Genomic DNA, 11,763 nt, shown 5'->3' with positions numbered 1-11,763 from the left:
CAGATTCCCACAATGCATCACAACCAGTTGAAATGTAAGGAATCTACTGCTTGTGAAATTACTCAAACCAGATCTCATATGAGCTCAGGGGCCGGAGGTCTTCTTACAGCAGACGCTGTGTAGGGTGGGACTGAAATGCAGCCCTGTTAGATGGGACACTAAGGGATATGGGATATAGAGGCAGTGGAGGGGCTGTGGGATACAGGGGCCACGTTTGCACAGACTGATGGGCAGCTTGACCCTCTGCTTGGGGCTGATGCTTTTGCCTTGTGTCTTCTGCAGCCCCACCAAGCATCCTTTAGTGGACTCCACACCTCACGCCTTTTGGAACTCTAAAGAGAAGATGGATCACCTTCCCCTCTCTCAGCTGCTGTCCTACTCTAAAGTCTTGGAAGATCTTATACAGCAGAAATTTAGCCGGCTTCTCTGGGGCATGTCCTCTGTGTTCTCTGAGTCAGTGGTGGCTACTGCCTTGGTCTCCAAGACACCTTCCTCTGAAGCACTTAAAACTGTGAAGTTCAGGGACACATCTGACACTTTCCCACCTCTGCCTCCAGCTCAAGGACCTCCACAGCTTGGCCAGGCCCAGCCATGGCCCTACCAACATGTGGCACCACGCTTGCTACAAGGGACACAGGGCCAGGGACTAGACAACCACCTAAGCTCCACACCACACCAAACACTCTCTTCCTCCCAAAGTAGAACCTGTGGAACTGCATGTCCCACAACTGAGACAAGGATGCAAGCATCCCTTCCAACTGAAAGGCCCAGCTGGCAGCAGGGACCGAATTGGAAAGGAACTGTAGATACTAACCTCCAAAAACGTCAAACAGCCGTTACCCAGCCATCTCACATCTTTCCCAGGGGCATGCCGCCCACTGAAGCTGCCAGGTCAGCCTCTATCCTTCCTGAGCAGCGTCAGGTCCTCCAGCACCAGGAGGAGCCACAGATTGAAGACAGGGTGACTAAGATGAGACAACAAAGAGGAGCCCCCTTTAGATTCTGCCCATCCAGGGAGATAAGGAAGCTTCAGAAGGCTTTCCTAGCAAACAGTCCTCCCCAGTCCAAGAATAGGCCTGACCTCTCCCAGCCTGCCAAGTCCTCTATCCTTGACTCCAGAAGCTGCGAGTTGAGCCCAGTGTCGGGGTCTGTGCCCCCTCAGACGCCCTTAATGAGTGGCCCAGCAAAATGTAATACCCATGATCGTGTCAAGGAGGCCCTCAGTGTTGGAGCCAAAGACCTGCCTTCCACCTCAAGCAACACCCTTGCGAAGGACCTAGATCCCAGAACCCCTTCACTGAGGATAGAGCAGTTGTCCTATGTGAACACCACCCAGAACCTTTACTTCCTCGACCCAAAGACTCAGATGAAGCTGGAGTCAAACATCGCTCAGCTTCCCTTGAAACACAGAAAGAGAGCACAGGCTCCTGAGCCAAAGGGTCTCACCCCACCAGGGATTCCAGCCTCATCCCTTCCCCAGCCTGTGTGCCCCTCCTCACCGGCCTGTGCATCGAAAGCTGAATACTATTCCAAGGCTGCCAAGATCCTGGAAAAACTGCATCACCGAGACCCAGGAGGGACAAGGGTAGGCACTGTATCATCTATGAGGCTGCAGGGCCCTCCATTTGCACACTGGCCTTTAGAGCTTTGGGAGACCCAAAGGGCCCCTCCACCTGCTGCCAGCCATGGGCCCCCAAAGGCCCATCCAGATGCACAAGAGAGACACCTGAGTGTTTGGGGCTCTGATCTGTGCCTCCAGGCAAAAATCCAGCAGGGCAGGGCCATCCAAGGGACTGGAAGAGGCAGCCTGCAACCAACTACCAGCCCAAGAAAGGCCAACCATGCAGAATGGAAGAGGTCTGAGAAGGTGGCCTCAGGGCATCCCTGCCAGAGTGGGACAATGGGGGGCCCTCAAGAAAGGCTCCCATCTTTTATTGTCAAGCAAACTATCACACTAGAGGTGAAAGACAAGGCACATCCTGCATGGCAAGTGAATCTGGGATCCAGGGAGATTCCCCTTAGCCCAGCCCTCAACACTGGGGGCTTTGAGCATGCTGAGGCCAACAGAAGCCCAGGCCATTTCCAAACACCTTGTCCACAGCACTCAGTCCACTCAGCTCTAAACCCACAGGCGCTTAGTGGGGATGATTTCCAGTTAAAGGAGCAGCCACAGTTGTGCTTTGCTGGGTTCCTTCCAGAAGGCCAAGGTCCCGTGTACCCTGCCACAGTCAGCTTGCCTTCAGAAGACTCACTGCCCAGATCCCAGAATAGATCCCCAAATCTCCAGACTCCCCAGGGCTTCGGTGATGTGTTCATGAGGACAGATCACAGCCAGGAGACTCGGGAGCTCAGGGTCTCCCCGGATAAGACTCCAGAAAAGACTCTCAAGGCATGTCATCCTGATGGAGAGAGGACAGAATGTATGAGAGACAGAGCCAAAAGCCAGGGAGAAATGCTCGAGAGCGTTCAGACCTCCCAAGCCTGTGTCATCGACACCTCCACCCAGCTAAACAGTATGGCCTCAGCTGATAGTCAGTCCTCCCTTGATATGCCAGGAAAGTTACAGGCTCTGACAGAAAGCTGTCTGAAGGAAATCATAAAGAATATTCTTCAATACCTAAGCCTCAGCGCAGAAGATAAGGAGCAGGGGCATCCTCTGAAGAATGAAGGGCCCCCATCATCTACTGTGCAGACACAGGAGGCAGTCACAGGAGAAAAGCTCTTCTGCAGTATGCCAGCTGATGTGCAAAGCCTCTCGGATATTGTGGTACAGATCCTGCTGAACTGGCTGGGCCTTAAGTTAGAGGGCCCATCAAAGGAACAATGGTGTAAACTGGAAACACTGACATCCCACTTGGGTTGCTCAACCCACTCTTGTGAGGGTCTCTGTGATCCAAGGAGCAGCAGACCAGAGAGCAAAATGAGCTATGGTCACACCAGCCCCGAGGCTCAAAACCATCCATTCCTAAACGGGGGAGTCAACCCTCAGTTGAATTTCCATGCCCAGAGCACCTCTGCTCAACAGCAAAACAGACAGAAGAAAGGAATAGTCTGTGACCAACCGTGTAGTCCTGGGCAAAACAGGGATAGGGAAATTGGAGAGGGACAGCAATCGGGCATTGCTACTGAAACAGCCTGTGACCCAGAGCTTAACAGAGTGAAGTACAGAACGGGCTGTGCTGGCCATACCATCCCCCAGAGACAGGACCATCCATTCAAGTACAGAGAAATGGGAGACAAACGGCAGCCCGGTGTTACTGCCCAGAAAGCTTATGGCCCCAGAAAGACCTTACCAGCATAGGCCAAGGAGCAGCTGCCACCTTGGCCTTTGCCCACCAGGAAGTTTTCCAAAAGATGAGCCATTTGCCAAGCCACTGTTTTCCCATGCTTTCCTGGTAATAAACTTTGTCATTTTTTTTCCTTCAAAGAAAGCCTTTCTCCTACTGGAGCTCCTTCTCTGTTGCTAATAACTCCTTCCCAGATAGAAGCCAATGCCTAGTTCAAGTTCCTGTCTTGTTCTTTGTTTCTTTGATTGAAAATAGATTCCTCTCTCCTACACTATATCCCACGTAAAGTTTTCACTTACTCAGTTCCTCCCTACTGCCCCTCCCATCCAGATCCACTCCCTTTCTGTCTCTCATTAGAAAAGAATGGGTCCCTGTTCTAAGAGATAACTACCAAGCATGACAAAACAAAAATATAAAACAAAACCCATCACATCTAAATTGGATGAGGCAACCCAACAGAAGAAACAGAGCCTTAACAGTGGGCACAAGATTCTGAGAAATCAGGGACCCATTCGTTCACACATTCAGGAGTCCCATAAAAATACTAAGCTGAAAGCTGGGTCAACAGAGGACCTGGGGCAGACCCGTGTATGCGCTTGTTCTTGCTGCTTCGGTCTCTGTGCATTCATATGAGCCTTGGTCAGTCGATCCAGAAGGCCTTGTTTTCCTGGTGTCCTCCAGCCCTCTGGCTGCTCTACTCTTTCCACCTCCTTTCCATGGTGGTCCCTGAGCTTTGAGGAGAGGGATTTCATGGAGACATCCCATTTAGAGCTGTGTGTTTTAGGCTCTTTGTCTGCCTGTCAGCCTGTCTGCCTGTCTGCCTGTCTGTCTGTCTGCCTGTCTGTCTCTCAATGTAATGTCTGGCTGTGGGTGTCTGCTTCTAAGTCTGCTGCAAGAGGAAGCATCTTTGATGACTAGATAAAGCACTGACCTCTGAGGACAGCAGAATGTCGTTAGGAGTCCTCTGTTGATCAGGCTCTTGTGTTTCAGCGCAGTGGAGTCTGTCTTGCTGTGATGGAGGAGGGAAAGGACAACTGTCTGCCTCAGTGTGGATTCTGGATGGGGTGGGCATATCTGGAGGGCACAGTCACTTCTGGTGTCTTCCTCACCTAATCCTGTCAGTGTGCAGTTAGTATTAACCATTCCATCATTACAGAGAGAAGCAACTGAAGTCTTTAGGTTGTTTTAGGATGAGCCAACCCTACAAAGATCACTCTCCAAGGTCTGACTCGGTGTCTTTTCCCTGCTCTGTGCCTGTGTGACTTTTGGATAGCTACACACTTTGGAGTACATAGATCCCAGAGAGTCAACAACTTTCACAAATCTCCAGAGTTTGTAGGTGGTTTGGCATTTTTACATTTATAGTTGGGAGAATCCTATCAAGTATATGCCTATGTAATGAATAGAAAGCATCCATTGGTTAGAGCTCTTGCTTAGCTGATGCGAGGGGAGAAGGGCCAAGGCTTCAGACATCATTTCCTAGATGACAAGGCAGTACCTCCCGTCCTGATTCTTGCCTTTTTCTCTGACTACATCCAGAACAAGGAGGTCATCTGCACTAAATGAAGCTTAGAACAGGTGTTTCACTCTGGTTACAGTTGGCTTTCTTACTTATAACTATGTAGGCATAAAACATACAATAAACATAAAATCATTTAAAGTAAACAATTGAATCTTTAAGTTTGAAGGAATTCACTCTATGTAAGACAGAAAAGTGAAAGCCAAAACAGATAAATCTATGTAAGAAAAACGTCCGTACTGGAAAGAAGTGCCAAAATGGTTATGTGTGGCATGTCTCTGTGTGTATGTATGTATGTGGTGGGGGGGGGTGCATGCATGCTTGCATATACACACTTGTGTGGCCAGGGGTCAACCTTGAGTGTCATCCCTTTTAAGCCATAATTTTGAGACAAGGTTTCTCTCTGAGACATAGGGCTCATCAATTAGGCCAGGCTGGCTAGTGAGGCCCAGGCATCCACCTGTGTTCACCTCCCCAATGCCAGGATTACAACTCATAGTGTCACACACACACATCTTTTTACACGGCTTCTGTGGAGTGACCTCTTCTACTTGAGTGGCAAACTATTGATTGTTCATTTCCAGGACCCATCAAAACAAGTTTTCTGTCCATCCTGCTGGAGTTCAACAGGGTCCTAAGGGTGTGTGTGTGAAAAGAATGGTATGGAACAGAGACTCGAAGAAGGAGGCCAAGTCATTTTGTCCAATCAAAGCCTCTTTTATTAGAAATTTTTACTCAACTTATAGAGGGAGAGGGCAGGAAAGGGGGAAGGCTAATTTACTGCTGCAGGAGATAGCAAGAGTGCTTTCATGGCTTGAATATGCACCTGCAAGATACCTTAAGGATGTTTTCTTAAGCTATCTCACAGATGCTCTAAGAATAACAGACGGACATCCTCACAAATCTATCACACGACTTAGGGTCAGCAGCAAGAACAAGCGCATACACGGGTCTGCCCCAGGTCCTCTGTTGACCCAGCTTTCAGCTTAGTATTTTTATGGGACTCCTGAATGTGTGAACGAATGGGTCCCTGATTTCTCAGAATCTTGTGCCCACTGTTAAGGCTCTGTTTCTTCTGTTGGGTTGCCTCATCCAATTTAGATGTGATGGGTTTTGTTTTATATTTTTGTTTTGTCATGCTTGGTAGTTATCTCTTAGAACAGGGACCCATTCTTTTCTAATGAGAGACAGAAAGGGAGTGGATCTGGATGGGAGGGGCAGTAGGGAGGAACTGAGTAAGTGAAAACTTTACGTGGGATATAGTGTAGGAGAGAGGAATCTATTTTCAATCAAAGAAACAAAGAACAAGACAGGAACTTGAACTAGGCATTGGCTTCTATCTGGGAAGGAGTTATTAGCAACAGAGAAGGAGCTCCAGTAGGAGAAAGGCTTTCTTTGAAGGAAAAAAAATGACAAAGTTTATTACCAGGAAAGCATGGGAAAACAGTGGCTTGGCAAATGGCTCATCTTTTGGAAAACTTCCTGGTGGGCAAAGGCCAAGGTGGCAGCTGCTCCTTGGCCTATGCTGGTAAGGTCTTTCTGGGGCCATAAGCTTTCTGGGCAGTAACACCGGGCTGCCGTTTGTCTCCCATTTCTCTGTACTTGAATGGATGGTCCTGTCTCTGGGGGATGGTATGGCCAGCACAGCCCGTTCTGTACTTCACTCTGTTAAGCTCTGGGTCACAGGCTGTTTCAGTAGCAATGCCCGATTGCTGTCCCTCTCCAATTTCCCTATCCCTGTTTTGCCCAGGACTACACGGTTGGTCACAGACTATTCCTTTCTTCTGTCTGTTTTGCTGTTGAGCAGAGGTGCTCTGGGCATGGAAATTCAACTGAGGGTTGACTCCCCCGTTTAGGAATGGATGGTTTTGAGCCTCGGGGCTGGTGTGACCATAGCTCATTTTGCTCTCTGGTCTGCTGCTCCTTGGATCACAGAGACCCTCACAAGAGTGGGTTGAGCAACCCAAGTGGGATGTCAGTGTTTCCAGTTTACACCATTGTTCCTTTGATGGGCCCTCTAACTTAAGGCCCAGCCAGTTCAGCAGGATCTGTACCACAATATCCGAGAGGCTTTGCACATCAGCTGGCATACTGCAGAAGAGCTTTTCTCCTGTGACTGCCTCCTGTGTCTGCACAGTAGATGATGGGGGCCCTTCATTCTTCAGAGGATGCCCCTGCTCCTTATCTTCTGCGCTGAGGCTTAGGTATTGAAGAATATTCTTTATGATTTCCTTCAGACAGCTTTCTGTCAGAGCCTGTAACTTTCCTGGCATATCAAGGGAGGACTGACTATCAGCTGAGGCCATACTGTTTAGCTGGGTGGAGGTGTCGATGACACAGGCTTGGGAGGTCTGAACGCTCTCGAGCATTTCTCCCTGGCTTTTGGCTCTGTCTCTCATACATTCTGTCCTCTCTCCATCAGGATGACATGCCTTGAGAGTCTTTTCTGGAGTCTTATCCGGGGAGACCCTGAGCTCCCGAGTCTCCTGGCTGTGATCTGTCCTCATGAACACATCACCGAAGCCCTGGGGAGTCTGGAGATTTGGGGATCTATTCTGGGATCTGGGCAGTGAGTCTTCTGAAGGCAAGCTGACTGTGGCAGGGTACACGGGACCTTGGCCTTCTGGAAGGAACCCAGCAAAGCACAACTGTGGCTGCTCCTTTAACTGGAAATCATCCCCACTAAGCGCCTGTGGGTTTAGAGCTGAGTGGACTGAGTGCTGTGGACAAGGTGTTTGGAAATGGCCTGGGCTTCTGTTGGCCTCAGCATGCTCAAAGCCCCCAGTGTTGAGGGCTGGGCTAAGGGGAATCTCCCTGGATCCCAGATTCACTTGCCATGCAGGATGTGCCTTGTCTTTCACCTCTAGTGTGATAGTTTGCTTGACAATAAAAGATGGGAGCCTTTCTTGAGGGCCCCCCATTGTCCCACTCTGGCAGGGATGCCCTGAGGCCACCTTCTCAGACCTCTTCCATTCTGCATGGTTGGCCTTTCTTGGGCTGGTAGTTGGTTGCAGGCTGCCTCTTCCAGTCCCTTGGATGGCCCTGCCCTGCTGGATTTTTGCCTGGAGGCACAGATCAGAGCCCCAAACACTCAGGTGTCTCTCTTGTGCATCTGGATGGGCCTTTGGGGGCCCATGGCTGGCAGCAGGTGGAGGGGCCCTTTGGGTCTCCCAAAGCTCTAAAGGCCAGTGTGCAAATGGAGGGCCCTGCAGCCTCATAGATGATACAGTGCCTACCCTTGTCCCTCCTGGGTCTCGGTGATGCAGTTTTTCCAGGATCTTGGCAGCCTTGGAATAGTATTCAGCTTTCGATGCACAGGCCGGTGAGGAGGGGCACACAGGCTGGGGAAGGGATGAGGCTGGAATCCCTGGTGGGGTGAGACCCTTTGGCTCAGGAGCCTGTGCTCTCTTTCTGTGTTTCAAGGGAAGCTGAGCGATGTTTGACTCCAGCTTCATCTGAGTCTTTGGGTCGAGGAAGTAAAGGTTCTGGGTGGTGTTCACATAGGACAACTGCTCTATCCTCAGTGAAGGGGTTCTGGGATCTAGGTCCTTCGCAAGGGTGTTGCTTGAGGTGGAAGGCAGGTCTTTGGCTCCAACACTGAGGGCCTCCTTGACACGATCATGGGTATTACATTTTGCTGGGCCACTCATTAAGGGCGTCTGAGGGGGCACAGACCCCGACACTGGGCTCAACTCGCAGCTTCTGGAGTCAAGGATAGAGGACTTGGCAGGCTGGGAGAGGTCAGGCCTATTCTTGGACTGGGGAGGACTGTTTGCTAGGAAAGCCTTCTGAAGCTTCCTTATCTCCCTGGATGGGCAGAATCTAAAGGGGGCTCCTCTTTGTTGTCTCATCTTAGTCACCCTGTCTTCAATCTGTGGCTCCTCCTGGTGCTGGAGGACCTGACGCTGCTCAGGAAGGATAGAGGCTGACCTGGCAGCTTCAGTGGGCGGCATGCCCCTGGGAAAGATGTGAGATGGCTGGGTAACGGCTGTTTGACGTTTTTGGAGGTTAGTATCTACAGTTCCTTTCCAATTCGGTCCCTGCTGCCAGCTGGGCCTTTCAGTTGGAAGGGATGCTTGCATCCTTGTCTCAGTTGTGGGACATGCAGTTCCACAGGTTCTACTTTGGGAGGAAGAGAGTGTTTGGTGTGGTGTGGAGCTTAGGTGGTTGTCTAGTCCCTGGCCCTGTGTCCCTTGTAGCAAGCGTGGTGCCACATGTTGGTAGGGCCATGGCTGGGCCTGGCCAAGCTGTGGAGGTCCTTGAGCTGGAGGCAGAGGTGGGAAAGTGTCAGATGTGTCCCTGAACTTCACAGTTTTAAGTGCTTCAGAGGAAGGTGTCTTGGAGACCAAGGCAGTAGCCACCACTGACTCAGAGAACACAGAGGACATGCCCCAGAGAAGCCGGCTAAATTTCTGCTGTATAAGATCTTCCAAGACTTTAGAGTAGGACAGCAGCTGAGAGAGGGGAAGGTGATCCATCTTCTCTTTAGAGTTCCAAAAGGCGTGAGGTGTGGAGTCCACTAAAGGATGCTTGGTGGGGCTGCAGAAGACACAAGGCAAAAGCATCAGCCCCAAGCAGAGGGTCAAGCTGCCCATCAGTCTGTGCAAACGTGGCCCCTGTATCCCACAGCCCCTCCACTGCCTCTATATCCCATATCCCTTAGTGTCCCATCTAACAGGGCTGCATTTCAGTCCCACCCTACACAGCGTCTGCTGTAAGAAGACCTCCGGCCCCTGAGCTCATATGAGATCTGGTTTGAGTAATTTCACAAGCAGTAGATTCCTTACATTTCAACTGGTTGTGATGCATTGTGGGAATCTGCCAAATTCTTTCTGCCATTTCTACCACCTGGAAATAAAGCTTATGTTATGGAGAATATGCAAAAGGCCTTACATTCCATGGAACTGTAAGAGTGACCCCTCTAGAAACCATCTAGACTAGGACCGTAATGCCCATCGACCATACTCCAAAGACACACAACCGTGGAATGGTGCAGATGCAATAAAGGGACCTCATCTCTCCATTTACACTTTCCTTGCTTCTCCCCCAACCCCTGTCATTCTCGTAGATCACCGTGAGGGACACAAGACCGTCCTCTGACGGGGACACATCTGGGAGAACTGCAGCCACCTGTCTCAGGTGGACCCGGGGTCCCCCAGACACTGGCCCAGCATCTCTGCACAGCCTGGAGCAAGACTCCCAGGGGCAGCACCCATCCCAGGCCACCCCAGCTGCATTCTGGCACAAACCCCAGGAGTTCCCTGTTCTGATTTCCTGCGCAGCAGCCCCCTTCTTGCTCCTTGGTGCTTTCATCCTATAGCCTGAGAAGCATGGCCCTCATCATGACTCATCACTGAGGGGCGGGGCAGGTGGAATTGCCTCTCCATAGGAAAGCAGAGGCCTACCTTTCACAGCAGCACTTCTCTTCCTGGTCTTGACCTGTCCCTTCTTCACCACCTGGGAGTGAGAAACAACAAAAATGAGCTGGGCCCCTTCTTCCTCTCTCTGGTAGACAGGCTGCCTGCCCAGAGAGCTTCCTCTCATCCTTGACTCATTAGTGCTGTGCATAAACACATTTGCTTTTGGCCTTGTTGTAGAAACAGAAGAAGGGGATGTCTGTGCCACAGTTACCATGATGTCCTCAGTCAGAGTTCCTCAGACAGGGTCCTACCCAGGCTGGGCTCTGCAGCTGCCTCTGGGCTGTCAGGTGAGAGCTGCCTCCTCAGAGCAGAGGTGACTTGAGCCCTGATCTGAAGCCTTTGGTCTCCTCAACCCCTCTACATCAGCTCACCACAAACAAAAGCATGTGCCTGAGCTGAGGACAGATGAAGCCTTTCTCAGAGCTTGTCCTGTGTCCCCACAATTTCAGAAATACTGTCTGCTCACAGAGCCACACTCTTCCTTATTGGCCTCTTTTTCAGTATGTACAGATGGTCTGAGGGCTTCAGACACCTCAGGGCCATTGTCACCTCTGCCCTGCCTGCCTGCCAGCCCCTGCAGAATGAGGTGCTGTTCTCTCTGGAGATTTCCTCTCTCCTGTCTCCCTCCTTGACCAGCAAAAGTGAAACTAACAGTAGTGATCAACAGTGCACACTCCACACACTCAACACTGTGGGTCAACCAAGGCGTTCCTCACCTTTGGGGTGTTCCTTTTGCTCCCAGGTGGTGGAGATTCTGGGTAGGTCTTCAGGAATGGGATGAGTAGGATGAAGAGCCCCACTCCGCACATAATGGCAAAGGTCATGTCTGTTGGCACGAACATGGAGCTCAGGCTCATCCTGGAGTCACTGATGCTTTTCAGGGGAAGGAGAGACTTCTCCATCTTCTGAATCTCAGCGCAGTTCTCAGGGAAACTGAGACCTGGGAGTGCAGCATGAGACTTTTCAGGAGGGCTCAGGCCACATCACACAGCTGTGGCCTCCTCATCACAAAGGGCTCCAGGCAGGAGGCAGGTGCCACAGCCCCTCCCCACCCTTCACCCAGCACACCCTCCTGCCTCCTGGCTTTCCCTGCTCCCTCCTCTAAGATCCTTGTGCTGAACCATTAAATAAACCTCCATTCCTGTTTTGTTCTTTCTCCCTGAGCCCCAGAACTTATCTGCCTCCTGGAAGATGTCTGCTTCTATTTCCAGGAATGGGGAGTCTGGAGCCTATGTACTTCTGGTTTTAGAATCCTCTATACTGATTTTCCAGCATGCCTTTCCAGTTTACATGGCCAATAGCAGTTGCTGAGGGTTCCTTTCATCAGTTAGAATTCCCTTATTTGTCTTCTTCTCAACCACTGTGGTTGATGTGAGATGGAATCACAAAGGTGCCTTAACCTGAATTTAGTTGTAAGCTAGGAATCTTGAAGACTTAGTAAAATATTTATTAGACTCTGTGTGTTTCTTTTAAAAGACAGTTCAATCCATTAGTCCCATTTATTGATTGGTTGTTTGGGGGTATTTAATAATGGCAA

Source organism: Meriones unguiculatus, chromosome 19 (assembly GCF_030254825.1).
Source record: "Meriones unguiculatus strain TT.TT164.6M chromosome 19, Bangor_MerUng_6.1, whole genome shotgun sequence".
In the NCBI taxonomy this organism is placed as follows: domain Eukaryota; kingdom Metazoa; phylum Chordata; class Mammalia; order Rodentia; family Muridae; genus Meriones; species Meriones unguiculatus.
Note: the sequence above shows the minus strand (reverse complement) of the source record.